The sequence below is a fragment of the Aythya ferina genome (assembly GCF_964211825.1).
Source record: "Aythya ferina genome assembly, chromosome: 1".
NCBI classification, from domain to species: domain Eukaryota; kingdom Metazoa; phylum Chordata; class Aves; order Anseriformes; family Anatidae; genus Aythya; species Aythya ferina.
This window is the reverse complement of record NC_140296.1, coordinates 121044783-121069733: the sequence shown is the minus strand read 5'-3', so window position 1 is coordinate 121069733 and position 24951 is coordinate 121044783. Positions and strand designations below refer to the sequence as shown.

Below are 24951 nucleotides of genomic sequence, written 5' to 3'. Positions count from 1 at the left end.
TTTACCCTTTGTTCAATTACGGCAGGATCCCTTTCTTCTTGTCCGCTCGTGTTCTCTCTCGGTGCTAAGTGCCAGCTGTCACTGCCTGCTGGATAATTACCATTTTACAAACAGTGTTTAGGGAAATGCCATCAGTTCCTGAATATGTGGCTGTCAGGGCTTATTTGAGGGGCTTTCCTATGTTAACTACCTCTTCTCTTTTCAGGCAGGAGGGCAAGGGAGGGGAAATAAGCCAGGAGATCTGTCTTGTCTCCAGGCATTTGAAGAAAAATTGCATTTCATCTTTTTCGCATTTTGACTGTCAATGCTGGCTCCCTCCCCCCCCTTCCCTTCCCCAGTTTATGCACTCCTCTCACTTTTTCTTCGTGACAGGCGGCCCTGTCCTTCTCCGCAGCTCCGGCGGCCTGCGAGTGACTGGTGGCAGCAGCGAAGATAGGGCTGCTTATCACGGGGGGTTACTAATGGGAAGGAGGGCATCTTCTCAGAAGTAGTCATGGTCCCTCATTACTGTAATATGCTACTTAAAGCCGCACAGGTCTGCCCGGGGTTAAGCAGGGGATCGGGAGGAAAGCTTATGCTCTGATTGCCTGCCTGCGTGAGGAGGGAGCACAAAGTGCAGCCAGGGAGGGATGAAGCCAAGCAGTTGCTGAGGGTGGCTGAAATTTGGGATGTCAAAGCCAGACTCCGAGAGGGAAGACCCTGATGTTCTGCTGAGATGTGGCTTTTACAGGGCACAGACGACACGGAGAGGCCTGCCCGGGTTGCCTCAGAAGTTGTTTATGGTTTAATTTGCCTTTGCTGAGAAAGGTAACGACAGACGCATAAAAAACACGTGCGTTCACCTGGAGGGCCAAGACCAAACCAGAGATCTGTCAGCTGCAAAGCTTTCCTGTCGTTTAAAGAAATTTCTTCCCCCTAGTGACAACTGGCAGCGGTTTCTTCTGGAGAGCCTCAGTCAGCAGAGGTCAGCATAAAAGCCAGGGCCACGTGTGCCAGGTAGGATGTGTGCGGAGTTGTCCCAGCAGCGCTCACCTCCCTGAAGAAAGGATTTCCCCAAAGTGTCAGTGTTTTGGCTCTGTAAACGTTTTTGCCAGCTATACGCTTTGGGGACAACTGAGGAGAAGGAAAGAGCTCCTCCTCCCCAGGTACAGCAGTAGCTGCAGGGGCTCTCAACTTTTTGAGCAAGGGGAGGATCAGGAAGGGGAAGGTCCCAGGGGGATTTGTCTCAGGCTCAGTCACAGCATGGGGTACTCTGAGCCCTAGCAGAGACTGGGGAATTTTATCAGTCAGTGCTAGTGCTGCTAGGAGTGACACAATAGAGAAGGGTTTCTACATCCAAGGGGAATGGGGAGAGAAGAGCCTGGGGGCCCTGACACCAGTGTTGCTCCAAAAAATGGGAAGTGCTTTCAAAATCATCTCTTATTTTGAAAAGTACTGTGTCAGCCTGCTGCTCATAGTCAACATGTAATGAAACACGTTCATTAGCCATTTGGGTCATCACTTCTCGTGCTTTCCCATGTTTGAGCTGCTCAGCAGCAGATTGCAAGGCATTTTTCTAACCATCCTTCCCAGCCCTCTATAGCGATAAGCAATATGTTGTGTACTGTTAGTATCATGGTTATAAATGACCACCCTACCACATGCTATCCATATTTAACATGCTCAGACAGCTCTGTCACTGGCAGCTACTCCATTCCTTAATAGCTGTCCCCAGAGTGGAGCTGCTTTTAAGGAACACGATGGCTGCTGTCTCCTCCTGTCGTACCGGGCCTTTCTGCAGCAAAATTCGCTTTTCACCTCCTTATTTCAACACCATTTGCTAAATGTGGCATCAGCGAGGTATTATGTTTCCTTTTTAGCTATCGGTACCCTGAAAGATTCAAATGGCTTTGTTTGCCGTTCCCTTCCAGCTCACTTCTGCCCACCCAGCTGTTTGAACCCATGCCTAGGTAGTGTCAAAGCACCCCGCAGACACGGGTGCATTCATCTCCTCCCGAGACAGGGTAGAGTTAATAACCAGAAGTCATGCATGGGATACTCAGGGCAGGTAAGGTCACGCGGGTTGATCAAGGTCAAAAACATGAAGTTGGTGGCAGACCTAAGAGCTAAGCCTGTGACCAGCATTTCCCAGCCCAAAGCCTTTCTTCCTTCCTCTGGAAGCAGCTGGTTTTCTTCCGTCATTTCTGCTTCTTGATTCCTTTCTCTCTGTGCTGTTATTTATCACTTAGCCTGCAGAGCAATTGTGGTCCTGTTTACTTGAGAGATGCTATACAAAATACAGTTGTATTGTATTTCATTTCATCCACAAGCCAGCTTTCTCGCAGGGAGGCCAGTTGCCAGTAAAGACAAACAACCAACAAAGCAAAGGGCAGGAGTGTTCAGCACTTTCTTGAATTTGATCTACTTCTTCTTTTAAAATACACACACACAAACCCAAACAAAACTATTTTACTTCATGGAAGGGGCTTAGAGTTAAATCTTGAGTACAGTACAGGCAGAGTCATTATCTAATGAAAGGAGGCCTATTGACTCTCTCCTCTCAATTTAAGACTGCCTCTTCTCCTCCAATCTTTCAAGGGTAAAGCTATTAAGGTTAAACAAAACCTGAAACAAATCCAGGCCATGTCTATCAAGAAAATTGCAATGCCAGCTGGGTTAGAAGGTCCCGCATTTGCTCTCGGAGCACTGGCGTATCTCCATAAGCCAGCGTGATGCCATGGTAGGTTGAGTCTGAAAACTGGAAGAAGCCACCGTGGTGTGGTGGTGGTGGCCCAGTTATTCCAGTCAGGAGTGCGAGTAAAGCCAGGAGCAGATAGTTTGAGTCAGAAGGAGGGCTGGACTTGCACAGTTTAGTGTGAACTGATCATTTATGCAGACAGCTCTTTGTAAGTTGGCTGTTCTGTCAAAATGACTTTTCTCGCTGTCTGAGCTGTTCGTTCTCTAAGCTGGCATTTTTTATGTGAGCACATTTTTGGATCAGATAAAAATACAAATGGAAACACCATTTCTGGTCTTTCACTCTCTCTGTCATGCTCCCACTCTGATCTCCCTCTGTATCTGTCTACTTTCCATGTCCCTCTTGGTTTCGCACTAGCCCTTGCTACTCACTGTCTTTCCCTCTCCTGTCCTTTCTGCTTTGTGTGCCACTCTGTCTCCAGCTTTCGCCTAAATGAGCTGCTGTCCACTTCTACCTGGCCTCCTTTCTTACTTCTCTCTCGCCTTTCATTTGTTCATCTCAGTGCACAGCACGAAGGGCCCCTGAGAAGGACTGTGAGGCAGGAGACAGCAGCTCTGGCTGCTGAGCTGCAAAGGAAATACCAAGCTGTGCGATCACTGGAGGTGAGGTGCTGGGGATTGCAGAAAAAACCTGGGCAGGCTCCATCGACAGAGGTTAGCAGCTCACAGTGCCTTTCAGTACGGCGTGGGCATGAGTGTGTGTGCCTGTGTGTACCTGGGAGAGCACTGAAGTGAAGAGCTGAGGCAGGTGCATTGTAGGTACATTGAACGGTGCCCTCCTGCTGTAGGGATGCAGTAGGGTGTGTAAATCTGTGCCCACAGCAGGCCACTCTCCATGGGGCTTCCCTCCGGATGGTGATGGGCACGTGCCTCTCCTTCCCCACGGGGCACGGTGCAGCCAGCCCGCCTGCCCCAGCGCTCCTCTCTGCTGAAGGAGCAGGGTTGCTAGCACGTGTTGCCAGAGCAGGCAGCCATGAGCTGAAATCCCACTGCTGTCTCCTGTCAGTGTTGTCTGTCTTCTTCAGAATGGCTTATTGCAAGCGCAGCCACACTAATTAGCCGGATTGGGAAGTCTGGCTCCACAGCACCAAGGAGCGAAACGCGAGGCAGGCCTGCGGTGGTGCAGGCCTGGGGTATAGGAGCAGTGCTGGGGAAGGTCAGGGGCTCTGACATACTCCTGCTTAAACCATATTCCACGGTTCCTCAGCGCTCCACTGTTCTGATTGTGCTTGTTATTGTTGTTACTGAATTCCTTTTTCTTTTTTTTTTTAACAACAAAAAAACCATACACACCAAACACAGCAACCCTTCCTATTCCCATGCCTGGAAAAACAAACAAAACAAAAAAATACCACCAACGCTCCCCCCCCCTCTCCAAACAAAAAAAAGCAAACACCTTGTTTCTAAGGTTGAGCTCTGCTGGCCTCCAGGCTGGAATAATTTTGGCACGGATGCTGTAGCATAGAGGCAATCGCTGTTGTTATATGTACAAGTACACTTCTACCACTGGTGCCTTAATGAACTTTTTTCCTCGTATCACGTTTTTAGGTTCACAGCTTTCCTTTTCCAAAGCCTTGTGTTTACCTCCCAAGTCTCTGCTAGCAGTAGATGCAGAGCATGTGAACTGTATCTTTATGGGCAATATATGACATTTTCATATTTCTATTGATCTTAAACTTCTCTTCCTCTTCTAATCACTTTAATGAGCCTTTGACTCTTGCTTGCCCTTTGTGGAGAGCCTGGAATATTTCTGTGTTGTTTTTATAGAAAGTCCTCAATTCAGTTACTTAATTAATTTGCATCATTATCCAAACTAACTGTGCAATAGCTACATTTCTTTCCTGGGACAGGAAAAGCAGGTGCCAGAGCGTAGTCATTATAAAGGCCTGAATGAACTATCAAGAACTTTCCGCATGTGGACAAGGATACGTGAGGCGAAAGAGCAAGAACATAACATGAAGTTTTAATGTCCCAGGGAGGCGAGTCATTGAAAGCAACCTGACAGCACAGCAGAAGTTGATAGCTAGGGCACTGAGGTTCAGCTCTGGGTGCTTGAGATGCACAAGCAGACAGACTGGGCAGCACAATTCATGAACCTTTCCAAATAGTGAATACTCCCTGGACTAAAAAGGAGCTATGCTGGACTGTTGCAGTGGATAAACGTTTGTGATAACTCCCTGGAAACCAAATCTCCTGTAAACAGCTCTTGTTCTTTGTGCTTTTCAGAAAGGACCCTTCTAAGAAACATGGAGATCCACTATCATATTGTGGAGATACAGGGTATGCTTTTAACAAAATGTCACTTCCCAAGGTCTAGGAGTTAGCAGGGGAGACTCACAGAGTACCTATGTAAAACCTCAAGGCAGGATGCCCTGTGGCACCGTGACTTATTTTCAGCTATGTATGTTTTGTAAAGCCACCATGCACAAACATTAGTTCCTTCTCCTTTTCTTTACCATGGTCTTTAAACAAACAAACAAAAAACAGTTTTGAAATCCAGTCCTTAAGGCATTCCTTAATTTCACTTCTTCCTTAGTAATCTCCTCATCTCCCTCTTTTTCCTTTGTATCCCTTCCTACCTTCTTGCCTGCTTGCCTTCTTGCCTGCCTTTCCCTGCTTCCCTTTTTTTCTTCCTCCCTCTCTTCCTTCCTCTCCCTCTCTGCCTCCATCCTAGGACCCCAGCGCTCATCCTCTTCATCCTTCAGTCATATCGCAGAGGAAGACTATGGTAAAATTGCTTTCTCTTACATTTATCAATGAGGATAGACACTAAAGTGCTTGGTGTGCCATAGCTCTGGTTTGTGAGCAAAGGCTGGACCAGTGGAAACAGATCTTCTCTCCCTTACTCTTTCAAGTATTCAGATTTCAAAATGCTTGATCAAACTCTTATGGTTGAATGTTTAGACCTGGGATAAGTACTCATGTATGCTCATTTACCAGTGCGCTATATAGGAGTATCCCTTATGGTGAGTGTAACTGTGGCCGTGTCCAGCGTGTCTCAGTGAAAGCTGCCATTTCACTTTGCGCTCTTTTCCGCCAGGAAATGTATCCTACGTACAATATGGCAGTTTTTAAATGAAGCTTTCAGAAGTGTCCACAGACATGAATGAATTAAACCCCACAACTCCTCGGTGCAGTACAGGAGACATCCTCACCTCGTTCTGAAATGCAGCCACCTGTGGAAGGCAGCAGCTGTTTAATAGTGCACGGTAACATTTTACAACTGTTGGGCACAACAAGTGATGACAGAAAATGTCCAGATTAAACTTGGGGGAATTAGGCCCAGGGAACATAATTGCTGAAATTAAAATGTGTGTAGTTTAAGTTAACGCCTATGCGGTGTGCAAACTGCCACTGGTTCCTTAATGAACACTTCTGTTTAGGGTTAAGGCTGTGCAAATATTTTCCTGTTCAGCTTCCGAGCCAAAATATGTTGGATAGGAAATTTGGCTTGTGTTGAACACACCTTTGTGTTGGTTAGTTTACCTCTTGTTCGGGAACTCTCTTTTTCATATAGGAGGAAAAAAAAAAGATGGAAAACATCATTTCACTTGACACAAAGTATTTCATTTGGCCCAAAGCAAAGCCTTTCACAGCAGTGACTTGTGAGAAAAGGCCAGAGAAGGCAAGCTTCACAGAGCTACCCTTATTGCTGCAGATGTAAAAGGCAGTACCACCAGCAATACAACACCTCCTAAGGGTATTCACCTTGCTGCCAGCGGACTGAGCTGCCAATATCCTGCCTACCCAGAGAGACTGAGTCCAGCGCTTTTAGCCTTGTGAGAGGTACAAGAATTAAAGCACGAGGAAATATTGTTATGTGTGTAGGGGAGAAAGAGTGACTTCCCCACAAGGCAGGAAAAGAGCACGCCATGGCTGAGCCCTTCAGCCAGTCCTGCTGTTTTAAAGGGATCTCGACATGGCTGAACCTGGGCTCCTTTCTCGACTGGCAATGAGGGTGCCTGTCCAGCATAGGCAGAAATTTCCACTTTTAATGGAACTGAACGGCTAATTTAGTAGGAAGACAAAGCAAAGTGGGCTTGTTCATCTTAGCGTTGTTTTTGTCGTGTCTAACTTACCATGTGGAACCATTTCAATAAGCTGTATTATCAGCTGAAATTTCTTTTTTCCTTCTTTTTGGTTGCAGCCCAAAAGCAGCTACGCAAATGCATATCCAGTTGTATTTAAATTCACACTCTCATGGGCTAGAAATTCACAGTATTGCTTTCTCCTCCGGTGCCAGAGTTGCAGACGCCTCTTATGATGAAAGATCTTATTAGAGTTAGCGCTCTGCATCAAGGAGAGACAATCAATTCCTTTTGGAGATTTAATTTTAATCATCCAGACCGGCTTCTGTCTCCCCGTCTTCCATAAAACTTTCACCGCTCCCTAGTCCTTGGTATTAGTTTCTGTGGATGGCAGGCTGCAGAGCTTGTCCCGGTAATCGGAAGCGGGAGGTTACATTAGTCCCAGGTTGTGTTGCACACAGCAATTCGATTTGCAGAATCTGTTTGCTGCACGGTTAACGGCTGCTTCAAACAGCGCACAAGTAATTTCCCAATGACAGATCTCCTCTCGGTCTGCAGCTATTTTAAACTTGGTTTGCCACATGCGGCGTGGCCGTGACTCTGGAGGGAGTCGTTCCCCCCCCCCCCAACCCTCCCCTTCTACAGCCGATGCTCTGTTGCCCTGAGCTGAATGCTGAATATTGAACTCTTTCAGCGGATGAACTTCAGGCCAATTATTATTCAAAGAATAGTTTTAGTAGCTCATAAAACTAAACTAGCAACCCACCGTTTCCAGATAATTTCTACACAGGAAAAAAAAAAAAAAAAAGAGACAACATTCATCCCGCGAGCCATGGCGAAATTAGCCTCAAAGTTCTCGTGCTAAGGGAGAAATTCAGAGCAGGCACACAGAGCATTAACACCGTGACTTGTGTGAAGTTCTTCCTGCTTCTGCCAGTAATCACGTTGTCCTTTAACCTGCAAATTCCAGGGCTGCTGGGAGGTGTCTGAGCATAGCTGGCTGTATCTCGCAGCCTGGGCCCGGCTCCCACTGGTACTGCACTTTCTCAAGCAGCGTGACTGATTTATGTCGTGGGGGGGGCTGGAGGAAATCAGGCTCTTTTGCTTTGGCCATCCTCCAAATATGCCTTTTAGGAGCACTCTTCCTATTTGCATTCCTAACATTGACTTTAGTGTTGGGATTCAGAGTACCCACTCTTGGGATTTCTTTGGCTTTAAAGCCAGATGTGACTTTGGGGTTGACCTTTTCTTCGAACATGATCCAACCAGAACTGCAGAGCTAAATGGTGGTGCACGGCATGGCTATGAATTTCTGAGGGTAGGGCCCCATCTATCTCTTTGTGAAGAGCTTAATAGCACCTGCATTCCTTCCACTCGTCCACATACAGCGTCCTCGCTCCTTCTAGGCATATTGGGGCTGGGAGAGCATTTGTCTCAGCTAAAGGAAAGCTTCTGAATCCTTTCCTCTGGGTTATAATGAATCTGTGTCTCAGATTTAAAGCTGGGAATGCTTTCTGCTCCTTCTGCCCACTTCTCCCTTCCAACCTCCCCCTCACTGCTCAGTCCATTCTTGTTTTGAGATGCTTAATGGCTCTATCAGGCTGGCATAGAGCAGCCTTCACGTTGGCATTATAAACCCGACTGCACTTCCCATGATTGGACTGCCTTAATTCTCCAGGCAAAACCTACTGTTTTGTTTTCAGTATTCTTTATCAATAACGACTATTTTTATCTCATTCCAAAGAAATCACAGCGAGACTATTGGAAGCCTGCAAGGAAGCAGCCATGCTCTGACAAGAGTCTTAAGAATGCTTGAATGAAAATGCTCACCTTGATCAATGCCAAGACTTGATGATTGCTGAATTCATAGCTGCCACTCCACTTCTGTGTTCACAGCAGTGTAACAAATGAGTGGTAAAATAATAATAAATAAAAAAAATAGTAAAAAAGCATAGCTTTTAATGGCTGTCAAAAGAATCTCAGCTGAAGTGAGGCTTACCTGGTGAATAGCAATTCATTAATCTCAACCAGCAGAGGTACAGGCCAGAAGCAGGCACAACTCAGTGATAAGGCCACGGGCAGACGTAAGGCCTCTGCTGAGACAGGCACTTTGTAATCAACATGAGTTTTTGCACACTTGTTAGTAGAGCCAGGGCAGTAACAGGACTTTATGTTGGAAGAGCTGGCTGGGAACAGTTGGGTTCGTTGGTGCCATTCATTTTATTCTTTAATTTTGATTGGGAGGTGTTGATTTTAATAATGCTAAGGCTGTATTATATAAGCGTACCAGTTTTGATGATTTTTTTTTCCAACTGCTGTTTTATTCTAAATTTGAGAATATGACATATCAGGCAGTTAGTACCTGCCTGAGATACGGGAGATGAAATTCAGATCCTACGCTACCACAGTGGTAGCAGGGATGCAGATTTACCTGTCCCAAAGCCAGGGAGCCCTAAGAACCCCCCACTCTGGATTTGTATCCTAGGTCAAGAGTATCCCAAAAGCTCTTAGGCAAATGAGCATGTTTAGAGCTGTGCAAAACTGAAGCTCCAACCTCAGTGGCATGTTGGCTTTGCCAGGGCTGAAGAAAAGGGAGCTGGGAGCGAGCAGCAACTCATTAGGAGTCGAGGCAGGGGGCTGGTGTGCGGCTGTGCCCCTGAGAGAGACACGTGTGGCACACGCATGCGTGCACACACCTGCCTTTGATGTTTCTTTATATCCCTCTTTGAAGTTCCTGAATCCTGGAGCAATATCCTTAGGTCTTGCTTTCTTTTTTTTTTTACCGAATTGAAGGTTTTCAGGGCTTGGATTCTAGAAACAAGAGATGAAAAAGATCTGTTAGATCCTTATCGAGCCCTGCTTTTATTCTCTTTTGAATTTGCTCTGAATTTGATTTTTCTTTTAATAATAAAGCACGGATCCTGTTGACATTTTCCAAATGCTGATATTGGATTAAAATTTTGATTTAAAAAAAAAATATTAAGAAAATTTCTATCTTCAGAAAGAAAAAAATGAAAACTGCAGTTTCTTTTTCCTTTTTCTTCTCCATTACTTCAGATGAAGCCGTTATAACCTCGGTGCATTTTGCGGCGAGATTGTCAGCTTTGCCGTAGAACATGATATTTTTGTGTAACTGTTTAGTAAATCTGCACAAATGCTTAGGGCAGCAAATGAAGACGGGAAATGTGCGCTGGGAGTGGATGTGGCTGTGATGGGCCATTGCACGCTCCGCATACCCATCACAGCTGTTCTTCCAGCAGCCTCTCCACTTGGCAGTACTGGTTTTAAGGAGTAACAATCCCCTTAGTTCGTATCCCCCTCAAAATCTGCCTCTGTGTATCAGTAAAGTCCCGCACAGTTATCAGTCTGCTCTGCAGTCTGCTGGTGAATAACCGTGTGATTCTTTAGCTTCTGCTTTTATCTCTGAAAGTCTCTGGTTCAAGCCCATTGTGTCAATCAAATCACTTGATTTGGAGTTTGTTGAGCACGCGAGGGTTTTCCCACCCAGCAGTTAGGGAAGGTGCTACCGAGGCTTTTAATAAGCGTAAAGAACCGAGCACGTTTCTGGACGTGTTGAAGATAAGCTGCATTTACAGGGACAGCCACCTTTCTGTCATGCCAGGAAGATGGCTATGCAGTACCTGCAGTATCTGGGGTTTTCCCAAAAAGTCTGTCCTTGCAGCAGTGAGGAAAGTGTCGTCCTTTATTTAGGAAATAGCACTCCTTGGGCTGTGCTGTGGGAGGCAAGCTGTGTCCCTCCACTGCTACTGCCCCATTCATTCCCCTGCATTGCTAACACATGCAGGGCTTCCTCTCCAGGTCTTCTCTTGCTGGCCAAAGCACAGGGATCGTAAGCACTTCTTAAAAGCATGGCTTTAAATAGGCCTGCTCGTTGTAGATATCTTGCTCTTAGTCTGGAGTGACAAATCCTTGTACTTGTCTGCATTTACATTCCATCAGCTTTTCCCCTTTGCATTTGGCATCAGTCACGCTTGGTCCTTAGAGGTAGCACAGCTGCTTCTCGTGTGGACTCACTGATGCTTTGCCTAAGCAACACCAAGTGATCTTTCAGCTCCTTCCATACCACTCTCGTTCCCCTCCCCACGCATCTTTTATTGGGCCCAGAGAGACTTCAGCGCTCTGCACGTTCCCTATTCATTAAAGGACCTTAATGCAAGCTGAGTCCTGGCCAAGCCTAACGTGAACTCTGGTAAATACAGTTATAAGTATTTAAGGTTAGAATTCCAGTACAGTTTGTCCAACATGTCAGAAATCTGCAGCAGACCCATAGCTCACTTCATTCCCCACAGTGAGCCGTTTTTAATCCTTAGCATTACAAATGTTGTTTCCTCTCATGCAGCTTTCCCACTGAAGTCTGGAAAATTAATTCACCCGCCTCCCTCACCTATTTTAAATGGCTTTTGTGTTGGAGAAGATCAGGGTTTGCAACACTGTGGGCTGAGGATGTGCCTGCAGTTCAACACGGCGAACTCCAGATTTGGAAATCTGGTGCTGTGCACGCAAGTGGAGCTCCTCTGGCATGGGAACAGGACTTTTTGCTGCAGTCTCACCTGCTTCCTCTAGCCGTAGCGAGATTTCCAGTTTGGTCTGATTTCCCTGGGTTCAAAGGCTGCGAGGATGGCTTCTCAGCTTCTTGTCAGGTGAAATCAGTGGGTGGAAAGGAGCGAAGGAAGAATAAAGGAGAAGATTTCTTCCCTCAGGAAAGGGCTGTACTGTGCTTAAGCAACAGTTTCAGGCTGGTTGTCTTCTAAATCACTGTGCAAAATGATGAGGATAATTTTGGCTGTATAAGCGTGCGTGTTTTCTCTTTTTTGAGTGACATCTTTGAAGCGTTATACTTGCATACATGGCTTTAGAATAAGTCAGGGAAGCACAGACAGAGCACAGGCAGAGGCAGACAGCGCAGAGAGCAAGCGAGAGCACATGCAAAGCGAGTGCAGAGGTCCTGATCTTTTTCTGCTGAATGCAGTGTCAAAGAGGGAGGTTGCAGAGAGGCAGACAGAGACAGCTATGCCAGAGACCCGCCAAGAGCTATAGCTCTGTCAGAGAGCAAATGCAACTCAGAGTAAAGGAGACTACTCCATGCATTATAGGAAGTGAAATATATTTTTTTCCTCTCCCTAACCCTTATTAAGGCTTTAATCTTAATCCTATTCATCATCATTAACTTCAGCAATTGGCCAAAATATTTAAATAAGGTGAAATGAAAAGATTTAAGTCTACTGAAGTCTCATCAAGCCACAGAAGAATAATCTCCAAAGATTAAGAAAGCTGCGGTGACCCAACCTGTACGGAGGGGGAGGAGGAGGAGGGAGAGGGGGCTTCCGAGATGAAAAGAAGTTACCAATTAGATCCTTTGACGAACAATAACGAGTCTTTTTTCCCTCACAATAGCCAAGTGCAGAAAAATTACAGAAGATGAATTAAGAGTTTAAATCCAGTAAAAGAAAAAAAAAAAAAAAAAAAGCAGGTAATATTTTAATAAGACTTAAATGAGTCTTCCAGAGGGACTGGAGAGCTCTTGGCCCTGCATCTCTCCCTGGTTCTGGGTGTAAAATAGGCTTTTAACTACCAGTGCACTATGAAGTGCTTTGATGTTTATTCCACGAGGCCTGATTTTTGTGCCTGACGCCATTTGCTGCTCCTCTGTGTGTGTGTGTGTGTGTTTCATATGTACATTCCCCCGAGGCACCCATTGTAACTTGGTTTCAGTTACGCTTTAGTTAATGGGCACTTAAAATAAAGTGGTACCCATTTCACTTTAATTTCGTGAAAGGGGTGAGGGCTGTTTCCTTTCCATTTCCAGATGAAAGGAGCAGCGCTGCAGCTCCATAACGAACCTCAAATGAATTGGATAGCTGATAAATTTAACGATCTCATCAGCATATAAATATACATGTGTGTGTGTTTATTCACGCATAGTTAGTATATGGAAGTCATCGAGATAAAATGTGGATTGTGGGAGAGAAGTGGGACCTCCACGTAATAGTTTTGAGCGGCGGATGGAGGTAGGTGAATTTTTGCAGAGCCCCTCGTTGTGCAGTTGATAACTTAAGTGCAGCTCGATTCGACTGCTTCAATGTAATCATACAGTCCTGTTTTAAACACCTGAGGCCTTCTGCTACTGCCCCACATGAGTTTCTTGGAAGCTCTGGGGCATTTTATATGGCAACCATTGCCAGGCCACTGAATTGTGCCCTTGAATTCCCGCCGCATCGGGATGCCCTGTTGTGGCAAAGAAAAGCCACGTTTCTTTCTCTTCCCATCCCTGAAAGGGTTACTAATGCCAAAAGCAAGATGGGTATGGTATTGGCAGATAACTGAAGTTCTTAGTAACTCCCTGTCTTACCCTTTCTGGTAGCAGCAGTGATCTGTAGCCCCTGACCTGCACAAAGTGAATAGTGAAAGGTTAATTTTTGGAAAGCTGTGTTGCAGCTCTTAGTTATGCATTTGCAGCTCTTGTATTTTCTCTTGGAAATCATACCTTCGACTGAGCCTGTCCCACCCAGCTTAAGGACAGCCCTTCCTTCCTTCAGGGAATGGCCTTTTGATGGCAGAATCAGGGCAGGACTCAACGTGAGGCCTTGGAGGAGAAGCTCAGCTTGAGTTGGGGGATTTTGCATGGACTGTATGTAAGAACTTACCAGCTTGTAGCATCTGTGCAGTCTGTATCTTCATTCCCACTGCATAACGTTCAAAAAAAAACAACAAAAAAAACACATCCTCAGCTCTACCTAAAATCTACCTTCAGAATCCGCTGTGTTTTCAGAAGGATAAAGTGGTGAGGACTGCTTGCAAATCTCTGCCATGTGAGCTTCCCCATGCTCTTCCCTGGGGGCTGTGGCACTCGTTTCTGCATCCATTGACTGACCTATTTTATCCCAGTCCTGGTCATCAACTCCATCCTAGCAAACTGGAGCCTCTACCTTCACCTACCCATCTGCAAGGCAGGCCACCACAGGGTAAAATATCACCTCCGTCAGCACCGACATCCATCACTTTAATGAACAGCAAAAATCAATCTCTAATTGACAAAAACGTTTTTAATCAAAGTATGAGGCATTTAGAGCACAGGAGCAGCCTTTCATCTTCTGTCAGTGTTTTCCTTCGCGAGCGGAAGCAGCAGAGGTTTGTAGCTGGCCAAAGAGGCCAAGTGGGATGCGTGAAGGAAAACGGGGGCAAAGCTTTCAGGTGGTATTAGGAGAAATCTGCTGGGTTTTACCCACAGTCTACCAAAGCCTGATTTTGGTTTGTGGGTCCACAAAGAATTTACAGCAATGGTAGGCAGAGAGTGGGAACAGAATAAGTTTTAAGTTAGCTGAAGTTCTCTAAAACATCACTTGGATGATTTTTTTCTCCTTCTTTTAACATTTTTTCTCCTTCTTAACAGTCCCAGACTCTTAGGCTCAGCCCACGCTGGCTATTTGCCCTTGATGACCTGCTGTTGGGTGCACTGTGCCTCTGAAACCCATCGTAGGAAAAAGGCAGGTGAAAAAGGTCAGCTGAGCAGCCTACAAGCTGAGCAGCCTACAAGCGTGTGCCATAGCTTGTAGGGATACTGCCTGTGCATATCTGGGGTTTGCCTTTGGGCAGAAGAGAGGAGAGGTGGTGGTAGTTGTAAGAGTGATTGCTTATAAACTTGCAGATAACTGTGTTACATATGAGTATGAGAAACCACCTACCCAGAGCACTGAAGTGTTCATTTTCCCCTGCTTAGGGAGTCCCTTAAAGATTTGTAAGGTTACTCTGGGCAGCTTGGTATCCTTGCCAGTGTTTATGAGCCATAAAGGGCAAGGGAAGGTTATTAGAGCACCATCTGGGCCCTTTGCTCTTTTTGCCATGTCTTGCAAGAGGGGATTATTGGAAAGGGACTTCATCAATGCCTGGCACAGACTGGGTGCCTTGGCATCGCTGCCCGTACTCGCGGTGGAAAGGGGCACGGAGAAGAGCATCACCAGTGACACAGCCTTAGCACCGTGCCAGCGTCTGAGAGGGAAGCAGTGTGGAAGGTGCAGCAGTGCTTGGCACCGCGTGGGCCCACAGGCGGCACCGCCTCGCTCGTGAGTGGAGCAGTAGGGAGATGCAGAAGCGTCTGATGCTGCCGGGGGAAGCTGGCACACCTTGCTGGATCTACGGAGGGAGTGATGGAGAAGGAGGGTGCATCCTTGCTCATCGCCGTTGCCAGTGTTTGCGAGGGAATCAGTCCAGGGGGCTGCAGTGGTACCCGAGCACCATCTGGCCACGCTGGCACTCTTGCTGCTGTTTGCAAGGTTGGCTTTGGATAATGTCTTTTTCTGATCAAAGGCCAGAATTTTGGATGCAAGCCTGGAGTGTGTGTTACATAAATAGTTTTCACTCCTTTCCAAATGGCTCCCACAGCCGTAGATTCTTAAGAGCTTCAGAGGAGCTTCAAATGGTGGTCCCTCGTGGAGAGATGACACCACCGAGCTTCCTCACCAGAGGGTTGTTAACTCATCCTGTCCTCCTCATGCTTTGTCTGGAGAGGGCTTGTTTCAGAGAGGATGGACCTTTGTTTTTAGCCACTTTGAATACAAGAGGGAAGATCTGGTTGGGATTCCCCCCGCATTCAGTGGAGCTGTAAGCCGTGCGTGTTGTTCAGCCTGGAGGAGGATGGTGTGGCTCACTCTGTGTTGACATTCTTTATGCTCAATCAGACTTCTAAACATTTCAAAGAAGACAGGGATCTTTGCCCACGTGTCTTTTTTGTTCAGCAACAAAATTCACCATTTTCAGCTTCCCTGGTTGGCTCAGGCTTTCCAGGGCTTGAAGGGTTCCTTGTCCTTGCCAAGCTTCAGTCTAACCAGAGAGGGAGAGATGACTTCAGCACAGCAGCAGGTGGGACAAGGTCCCAGATGGGGCAGAACAGCGGGGATTTGGCATGGCAGGGGGGCGTGCATCACAAGGAGGATGGGGAATGAGGCAGAGATGGACCACAGAGCTGCAGTGGGCAGGTGAACATTTGCCTGCTTCCATGAATGAGGGCTTAACAACGAATCCCTGCAGTTGTGGATATGCCAGGAAGCATGTCAGAAAGCAGAAGCATGAATCAGTGATGGTCTCCTCTCCCAGAAACACTTCTGTTGTCCACGATAGTGCTCTCAAGTCCACTTCAGTGGGGTCTGTTTTTGCACTGGCTGAGCTAGCTGTAGGTGCTGTCATTCACAAAATATGCAGAGTGCCTGGCCAGGTTACTGGCTCCTCCTGCAGCAAGTCTCTCTTAGGCTATGTTGAAATATATGGATGTCCTTCACTTATGAAGATGGATTAGTTTTATAGATCGCAGGTTCCCCATGAGTCATGCCAGGTGTCGTGCTTGGACCTGAAATATGGCGGAGAAGGGGGAGGGATGCAGAAGTGAGCTCTGATTTAGGCAGAACCACTTTAGATAATTTTTTTCTTGAAAGGTGAAATGGAAAGCCATCACACAGCTTGTGTAGCTTGCCAGTTTGAATCCATCCCAGCTCGGTAATCTCGGAAACTGCTACCATGCACAGAAACCTAGGAGATAAAAAATGAGTTCATTGATTCCATCTCATTTTGGTGGGCAGGTGCTCACGTCAGGAAGCCCAGCATTTCAAATTGCCCCTCTTACTGGAAGACTCTTCAGAGAGGCCACAGGCTGAACAAAGCACTGAGAGTGGCTTAACCTCCAGACCAGAGCACCTCAGGATGGGATCCAGGAAAGTCAGAGAAGGTGATCATGAGGTTAAACATTTCTAAGCATCACTACAGACCTTGGGATGCAGGAAGCAGATCTGCTCCCAGAACTCCCAGTGATGTAGATCTGGCTTTCAGAACAATCCTAAGGTTTTAGAAACACTCAGGTGTGTCATTTAAATTAATTTATTTATTTTAATTAGCTTGGTGTTTTCCAGAAACAAAGGAAGAACCTTTCTATAGGCAGTACTCTACATTTTCTTATTCCCCTCTCCGCCTTACGTAATGGGCTGGATGCCCAAGGAATTTATCCACTTCAAGTTTGGGTGTGTTTACATGCATGCAAATGCACATCCGTGCATGCTTCTGGTGACAACAGTGGTAGCCATATCAGTCCTCCTCCTTTACTAATCCAGCTCCCTCTTGGCCAGTTTGACTAACAAAAATTTACCAACCAAGCAGCAGAGCGGAGCGAACATATTAAGAAAAACAGCATCGAATGCAGCCTTGCGAAGAGCCATTGGCATCATTCATCCCACAACAATCTGTACCATACGCCTCTTCTCTGTAAGGCCTGAGACAGCCTTTCCCAGCCCGCAGCCCTTTCGCAGCATTAAATGTAATGGTTTTCTTCCTGCTCCGTGGCAGGAGATAGGAATTCTGTCCACCAAGACTTCTCTTCAGAGCAATTTCCTCCTTTAAAAATTTGTTTTGACTCTGTAGAAACTGAGGCTAAGCTTGACAAATAGCTGTTATATCCAGGCTGTTTGCTGTTCCTTCCAGAAGAGGATAGCTCCAGGTATTGCTCCCAGATGACTGAATTATCCTGTCCAGTTTAAGGTGGAGTTATCAACACATCCACTGGGAGCATACATAAATACTGGATAGACCGAGATCTTTTCTGTTCTTTGAGCTGAATATAATTTCAGCCTGTCACTCCTTATCATATCCCCTTTAATCATGCAAAATATTTCCTCCCCTTCTCCCTTTCATCATGCTTGTAGGCTTATCATTTTCCCCTTTAGCCTTCATTTAGTTGCAATATTCACATTGTATTATATATTCTCTATACAATTAAGTAGGGAAACTGTCACCACAGGATGTCTGGGAGGCCAGGAGTATGAATGGGTTCAAAAACGGATTAGGGAGTGCATGGAATAGTCCATCAAGAGCTATTAAACTCAGATATGTAAGTAAACATTGGCTCAGGAAGTCCCTAAGCCATATGTTGCTGTGTGCTGGGAGAATATACCAGGGAGAAACATCGCTGTATTTTGTCATGTGTTTTATAGCCCTTCTATAGGGCATTTGCTGGTGTCAGAGACAGACAGGGGGCTAGCAGGACCGTTTCACCTAATGCCACTTAATTTACATTGATAAGATGTTAGGGATGGGATGCTTTATCAAGTAACATAAAAAACACCTTGAACTATTGTGATTATTACACAGTGTAACTCCAACTTCTACATGCCAAGATTTACAGCGTTGTAGAGTCTTCATGGATTTCTCTCCATGGACCTTCTTGATTTTACAAACTACGATTAGCCCTGCTTGTTACTCCTTCTGCACTGGTTCTTAAAACAAGCGAGGTCTTTTTGTGCAAGGGGCTGTACAAATCCAGAACAAAACCAGTCTGGATGTATTCGCTGTGTTTCCCTGGTTGTATCTCAGTCGTCATCAAAGTAGGAAATCTCAGGAGAACAAACTATTGCGAAGGAGATTTTTATGATCTTTAAACACCCTTCAAAGTAGTTTGTTTTGTCTCATGCATTTGACATGTTTTATACAGACTCCGTTATGACAGCGTCCTGAAGGTGCATGTTTCTGCATTTAGAAATGCTGAGATTTTAAAGCCTTCCCTTTCAGAATTTGAGTGAAATTTGAGCTCAGGAAAAGGAGACACAATCTCCTCCTTCTGTCATGCCCTCTCCCCCGTCACCCCTCCTCACAGTAAAATAAATAAATAAATAAATAAATAAATAAATAAATAAATAAATAAATAAATCAGAGAGCGTGTAATGAAGTGTGAGGAACCAGACTTTCTCCAGTTGGGACCTCTCAATTCGGTGTGCAAGCTTCTGCTGACTTCACCAGATTCTGACCCCAGCTTCCCATGCCAGCAGAAGCTGTTGCTCTGATTTCGGCCTGTCCCCTCACCTCTCTGCAGCCCTTCTTCCCCCTCACCTCGCCGTGGATGCGAGCTTCGTGATTCCGTGCCCATTTTGCCTTGGGTATCGTTCAGTCAGCAGCTGTTAGATCATTAATCCAGGGAGTCAATTAGCAAGGAATTACCCTGGTGTGGCAGGTGATACGAAATAATGCTACTGGTTTCACACTGTTTGGTTCATACTCAAAGGAAAGGAAGGTATAACTTAAGCATCACTGTGACCCAGCTATTTTGACCCCAAATTCAGCCTCCAGGGCATAGGCAATTGCTTGCAAGTTAGTTGTGTGCAGAATTGTGGTCCATAGCTACATTTTGACTCTGTCTCTGCAGATTTGAAACAGTGAGCCCAGGCTGCTCGTATCTTCCTATAAATGCAAATGAGAGAAGACCTCCCTATCAGTTTAAAATTTGGAGCCTGCCTTTGTGTACCATAAAAAACTGATAAAAAGAGCAAGAGTACATCTTTGTTTGTTTTGGAGGATTTTTTTTTTTTTTTTGCTTTTCAGTTCACGTTTAACGAAGTAATTACAGTGAAACACTCTCAAAATTCAAGACCTAATTAAAGCGAAGTATAAAACCTCGATTGATCCATTATTTAGATTGGCGAGAAGTGAGCGAAGGGAAGCAACGAAAAAGTTAGTACGTTATGGGAGGAAAGAGGCACATTCCCTCCTGGAGAATACTGATCGGGGGAAGACCTTGGGAGGCTAACAGCCAGGCAGGGACGTGCTTGAATTATTCACTGGAAGTTCATCTTCAGACAAAAAAAAGCAGGGGGAAAAACAAACAGATCAGTCAAAAGGATGCTTTTCCCACACAAGCACAGGTGTTGCCAAATGTGTTTGAATCAGAAGCCGTCTTGCTCAATATCCTTTTGTCAGCAGGCTAGCCCCCAACCCACCTGGTAAGAAGTGTGCTAAGTAAAGCAGCAGTGAAATTTCTGTCTCCAAATTTAGCCTCCAGGGCGAGTTGCTCGCTGCTTCTACTGCTTCAAGAGCGTGGGGTAAGGCGGCAGGTTTGGCTCCCTCTCTGCAGAGCAGGTGGGAGTGTTAGCAAGAGGGATCCGTGGTGGCAGGAGCTTGGCTGTGCCCATGCAGGGTGCACGGCTGTCAGCTCCTGGGACAGGGAAGGCTGCAGCTGCCAGCCTTTGTCCTCTCCTCAGCCGTGCCTGGCCAGGAGAAGCCGAGCACAGGACAGCTCTGGCCCACCCAGACCATCCTGCTCAGATGTCTTCCAAAGCAGGATATTTAATTTTCAATTATCGATGCAATTCTGCGGCTGAAGCTTTAAACAAATTACTTTCCCTGCCCTTCTTCAGCAGTTCCCGTGAAAAATTACAATGATAAAAAAAATTCTGTTTGCGTGAAGGTGGTATTAAGCTCCGAGAACCGTCATGATCTGGTTAGGTTGTCGTTTTGTTTATGAAGATAAACCAAATTACAATAAACAATTTTGTTGTTCTGAATTTCCCAGGTGCCAGCACTGACTGTTTGAAAACTCATCCCATATTATCTTATTTCCTTAGGCATCTCTCATGTTTCTTTAAGTACTGTCTTAAAGTCCTGGGTAACTGCCCTCCTGGGTCCAACATCCCTCCACCTGCCTTATTATTCCTATTGCATTTACACTAGAACGATACTATAAGGGGCAATAGCTTGGTTGGATTTGTTTTGGCAAGTTACTATAATATTTTTCTGCAAAGCAGCAGCTTTTTGTCCTTTCTGTCTGAGTCACTAGCAGTTGCATGCATCTTCAGGTTAACTAACGAGTTCTCTGTGATTCACCTTCATGTCCCACGCACAGTTTCTGGCTGAACAGCCGTGCGAGAGGGACTGTAGGATTTTGGACCACGAGGCAGTCTTTGTCACTTTGTCACCAAGAGCAAGATAGAAAAACATCCCCCTGGAATAAGGTGGGTGTTCGTGATCCTTCCTTGGACCACAGGATGTGCCGATGGCTTCCTGAGGTCCCTTTCAAAATTTTTCTTCGCGATTAAAGAGCTCCAGGTACTGTGCATTTCTTTGTGAAGGCACAAGTGCTGCTCTTCCATCTTCGTGAGAGAAAAAAATAATCATGTTTTACTGGCCCAGAAATAGGCAAGGCAATTTCAGCCACACAAGTGCCCAGCTTTTGAGGGTTAGCAGGTGTCCACCGTCTTCATCCAGAGCTGTGAGTGCTCAGCACTCCTGAAATTCTTCCCTCTTCATTAAAAGCCTAATTTCAGGTGGCCTCTTTTGAAACCACTGCTCTTTTCATTTAGGCTTAGATTGGAGAACAGCGCTTGCAAGGCATCTCCAGGAACGACCTTATCTGAACAAATACCTTAGAGTGGAATTCATGTCATTTCCACCTGAATTTCTCTTCTGGGGGACTAAAATAAAACGGCAAGAAAGTTACAGTCAGAGGTGTGCATGTAATGGCGGAGTTTAGTCAGTGAGTAAATCTCTTCTGCTGTTCCTCTGCAGAGCTTCACCAGGGGACGGAGCAATTACAGCTCTGTGCATAGATGAATTCCCAAACCGCTCGAGATGGTTCCTGCCATATATCAATACATGAAACAGATTGCCGACTCCCTGTTTGAAAGGTGCAGTAGTCAGGTTGTGTTTTCCTAACGCTTTCTGGGCAGGCAGAGTGGCTCTGCGTTGCTCCCTGTAGCAGGTTACAGCAGAATTGCTACGGTTTAGTCCTTGTAGTGTCAAACCACTAACAACTGTTTGGAGCGAGAGGAGGAGAAATTCTGCCTCCTCCAGTCAGCTGTAGGTGCCTCGGGTCAAAAAGATGCTTCTCACACTTCTGCTTAACAAACATGCCTTTAGAAAATTGCACGAAAGGCAAAATAAACACTGGGCTTAACTCTGCTTTGTGAAGACGGACTGCTACGGTCTCAGCTGGGTACGTATCTGAATGCGTACGGAAAAAAAGTTAATAACTGCTGACTACATGACAGCTTTTGTGTCTATTTTGACAGTCCTCAAAGTAGTATCCCCAAATTCCTCCCAAATCAAAGTGTTCTATTTTCCCATTTTTTTAAAAAAAAGTTTAATTCTTGGGTTTGTGTCAATTTGAAGCAACTTTTCTTTAAAATAAAACCTCTAATCATTTTTAATTAAATGCTTGAAATAGAAGAAATTATTTGGTTTGGTTTGCAACAAAACTTTTGCTGATGTTCCAAAATCACCAGCAAGCGGAAACATCAGTCATGAGTCGGCACTGTTTAACTATATCAGTGTAGCTAAGGACAAATGACATTCAACACCCTGCCAGCAGCAGTGGTTAAACTCCATAATTGTTTCTTTTATTGTCCCCCTTTGCAAAGATTTTAAATCCCTCGTTATGCAATTAACTCCTCTTTGCTGCTAAAGGCTCTTGTCTCTCTTGACAGGCTCTCTGATTACAAAATGTCTGCTGCAAACTCAGAGTGGCAGCAGATTCAAGGATAGGAAATTTGCTTCCTCCGGTCATTACCTGAGCAGATTGGAGTGTCTCTCTGAGCCGTAAAGGACAGGGGAGGGGGTATGTAGCCAGAGCATCGAGATTCCCGATTGCATCCCCCGGTTCTGCTTTCCTCACCTCTTCAAATTCCTTCCCTCCTTCCTCTGAAACCGCATTTTCTTGAGGAGCACCGGCTAGGTGGCACTGGTGGAGGGCGCAGCGTTTTCCAGCGTCAGGCAAGTAAGCGAGTTGGATCAGCTCTTTCTTGTAGCTGGTGGCAGTTTTCCTTCTGCTCACTTCTATCTCGGAGATAAGCCCCTTGCTCAGCTTTTCATTGTCAGCCATGAAATCAGCTACCATTTCAGAGCACCTCTCAGTGCTTTCCAAATGCCTTTGACGCATTTTGCCTAAACAGGAGACTGCTGAGAATAGCTGCTAAATCTTTAAATCTGGTTTCACACTTAGTCGTCTTTGTGACTCTAAGTTTGTTGTTAGCATAGCTTGTGTTCCAGGTCACTGAGAGCCTGGGATTAATACGCTAAGACTTGGTATTAATTCCAGAAACTAGCAGTTTTATTGAGCCTCTCCACTCTGGCTGGGATCTAAACTAAGTAATTCTCTGTAGACTTTTGCCCCGGTGTGCTCTGTGTCTTTTGCAGTGCCTGGGATGGACTGGGGGAAGGGGAGGTGTGTCCCTCCAAAGCATTTTCCCAAGGAATCGGGGAAAAAAGTGAAGTCAGGATGTTTCTACATCATCATTTCTTTCTTGGTTGTACACCGACAAAACATTTCATCAGGACGGGACTAAGATCCTTGTTCCAAATTTCAAACACACTGACTTGTAGCTGGTGTCTAAAGGCACCGAGTCCCTTTTCTATACGCTTTCCTTCTTCCTCGCTGCTTAGTGAAACCATTCACTCAACTGGCTTTTCTCCCTCCTCCCCTTCATCTCCATCTGTCCGCTCCAGGTGGCAGCTCATCTGGATGATAGTGTACCTTCGGTATCATGGCTCTTGCATCGATGATAGTTCCCGTGCACAGCTTCTGTTGGATGTGTTGCAGATTAATTGTTCTGAATTTTGGAAAACACCCAGTTAAGATGGGCAGGAAGAGAAATGTTTGGTTTTGGCCAACTACTCAACTCCAACAGTATGTGGCACTCTCTAAAACAGAGAAACTTTTTGTGCGTGTTTGGATACATATTTATTTCATGAAAGTATCTCCCTAAACATTTTCCAAGTTGAAAATGGCAGTTGTGTATTACGTGACAAACTGAGGAATGGCAGCCACCTTCTGCAACTGCTCTGTTGGTGTGAGCTCTGCAATTGGGTCAGTCAGCAGAATTTGGCATAAAAACGTAAGGGCTCAAATCATCTGGAAGTTGCCAGATGTTTCCGTGGTGGGAACAGCAAACGAGACATTTCCAGAGCCAGCAAATACTTCTACCACTTGTTTCCTAAGGCACATTCTCCCTCTGTGCCCTAAGACTTTCCAGTTCTCTCCATCTTGCTCATCCTTTGTTAGATAAAACATTGCTGTTTCTCAACACTTTCCAGCCCTTTCTCATCCTTTGTATCTCTTCCCTGCAGCAGTGTCACCAAAGGAGCTTTCCTGAATACCTTCTCATTCTTTCAGCATCCTGTCACAGTACCCACTGAACATGAGTATAAAGCCCAAATTGAAAACACTATTGATTTTGCCGCTGAATAAAAGCCTAGGCTTCCCGTCTTCTTTTGGTCTTTCCCCAGCAAGGGATACTAGGACTATGAGGCTTCCTTCCTATCTCTAGGCTGCATTCCCTACACGCTGTTTGAAAGGGAATATTTTCCCTTTTCTTCACTTTTTTCACTCAATAGCTGTGGTTGGCGCAGTTGCTTATTGTTACCGTATGAATTATTCTGCAAAAAGCTCCATCTTCAGTCCAGCTGTTAGAGCCATCTTCACCCTGCGGACCTCATTCCCTTTCTGGCTGTACACGTTGGCACACCAGAAGCCCCAGAGCTAAATAATTCCCAAGTTTTGTCAGAAGTTCCTGTCCTTCCAGGGTGGTTTGATTTTCAGATGCTGCTTCCCCTGGCTTTGCCACTGTTGGATTACAGTGGGCATGGGTTTATTTTTTTAATTGTTCTTTTTTATTAGTATTTATTAATATTATTTATTTTATTATTTTTTATTAGTATTATTTTTACAGTGGAAGAAGTCAGACACCTGCCAGCAGATTTTCCTGATCCTTTTCTGCATCTCTCTCCCTAGACGCCGTGCCCTTACCCACCAGCCCTGCTGGCATCTTTCCTTAACTCAAGCAGATTAACTTTATATACCATAACTATCGAGTATCTTCCCTTTTCACCTTCTTGCACCTCTCCAAGCCCTTGTAACACATCTTTAAATCTGGTCTCTTCAAAACCTGAGGTAAGGGAAAGCTCCTACAGCGGCCTACACTTTTCCTTCAGTTGTGGTCACACCTGGTCATCCATTGCCACCTCTGCAGATCTCCAGGCCCCTCATTAAGTGTGAGGACACTGTGTCCAGCTTCCTAGCATGCCTGCACTCCTGTGGCACTCCTCCAGTGTCCCTCTTTTGTGTGTATTTCTGTGCTGCTCGGGCACTGGAGGAGCCAAGGTACTCCACACACCACCTGCTTGTGCAGGTTTGTCTGCGGCGTCTGCTTTCTCCAACTGCTGGCTGAGCGTGTGGGGAGGGGGTTGGCAAGAAAGGATTATACTCATTACAATATTAAATAAATCAGGTGGAATTAGCTCCGAGCAGAAAGCAGCAGCTGGCTTTTGCAGTGTTGTGACAGGCGCCGCCAATTATGCAATGCAAATAGAAACTGTCTGACTTCCATGGCTCCTAGGCCATGACAGGCCTGGAAAGTCTATTTGGCAA

The 24951-nt window shown here is 45.7% G+C and overlaps 1 protein-coding gene and 1 long non-coding RNA gene across 2 annotated transcripts in view; both read left to right on the top strand.

The window, feature by feature from the left end:
- LSAMP (limbic system associated membrane protein) overlaps positions 1-24951 on the top strand; it is an 879058-nt gene that overhangs the window by 219013 nt on the left and 635094 nt on the right. The window lies entirely within an intron of this gene.
- Positions 3318-5875, top strand: LOC311440795. The gene is made up of 2 exons (XR_014695594.1): positions 3318-3390; positions 5777-5875. It is a non-coding gene; the product is annotated as an uncharacterized lncRNA (long non-coding RNA).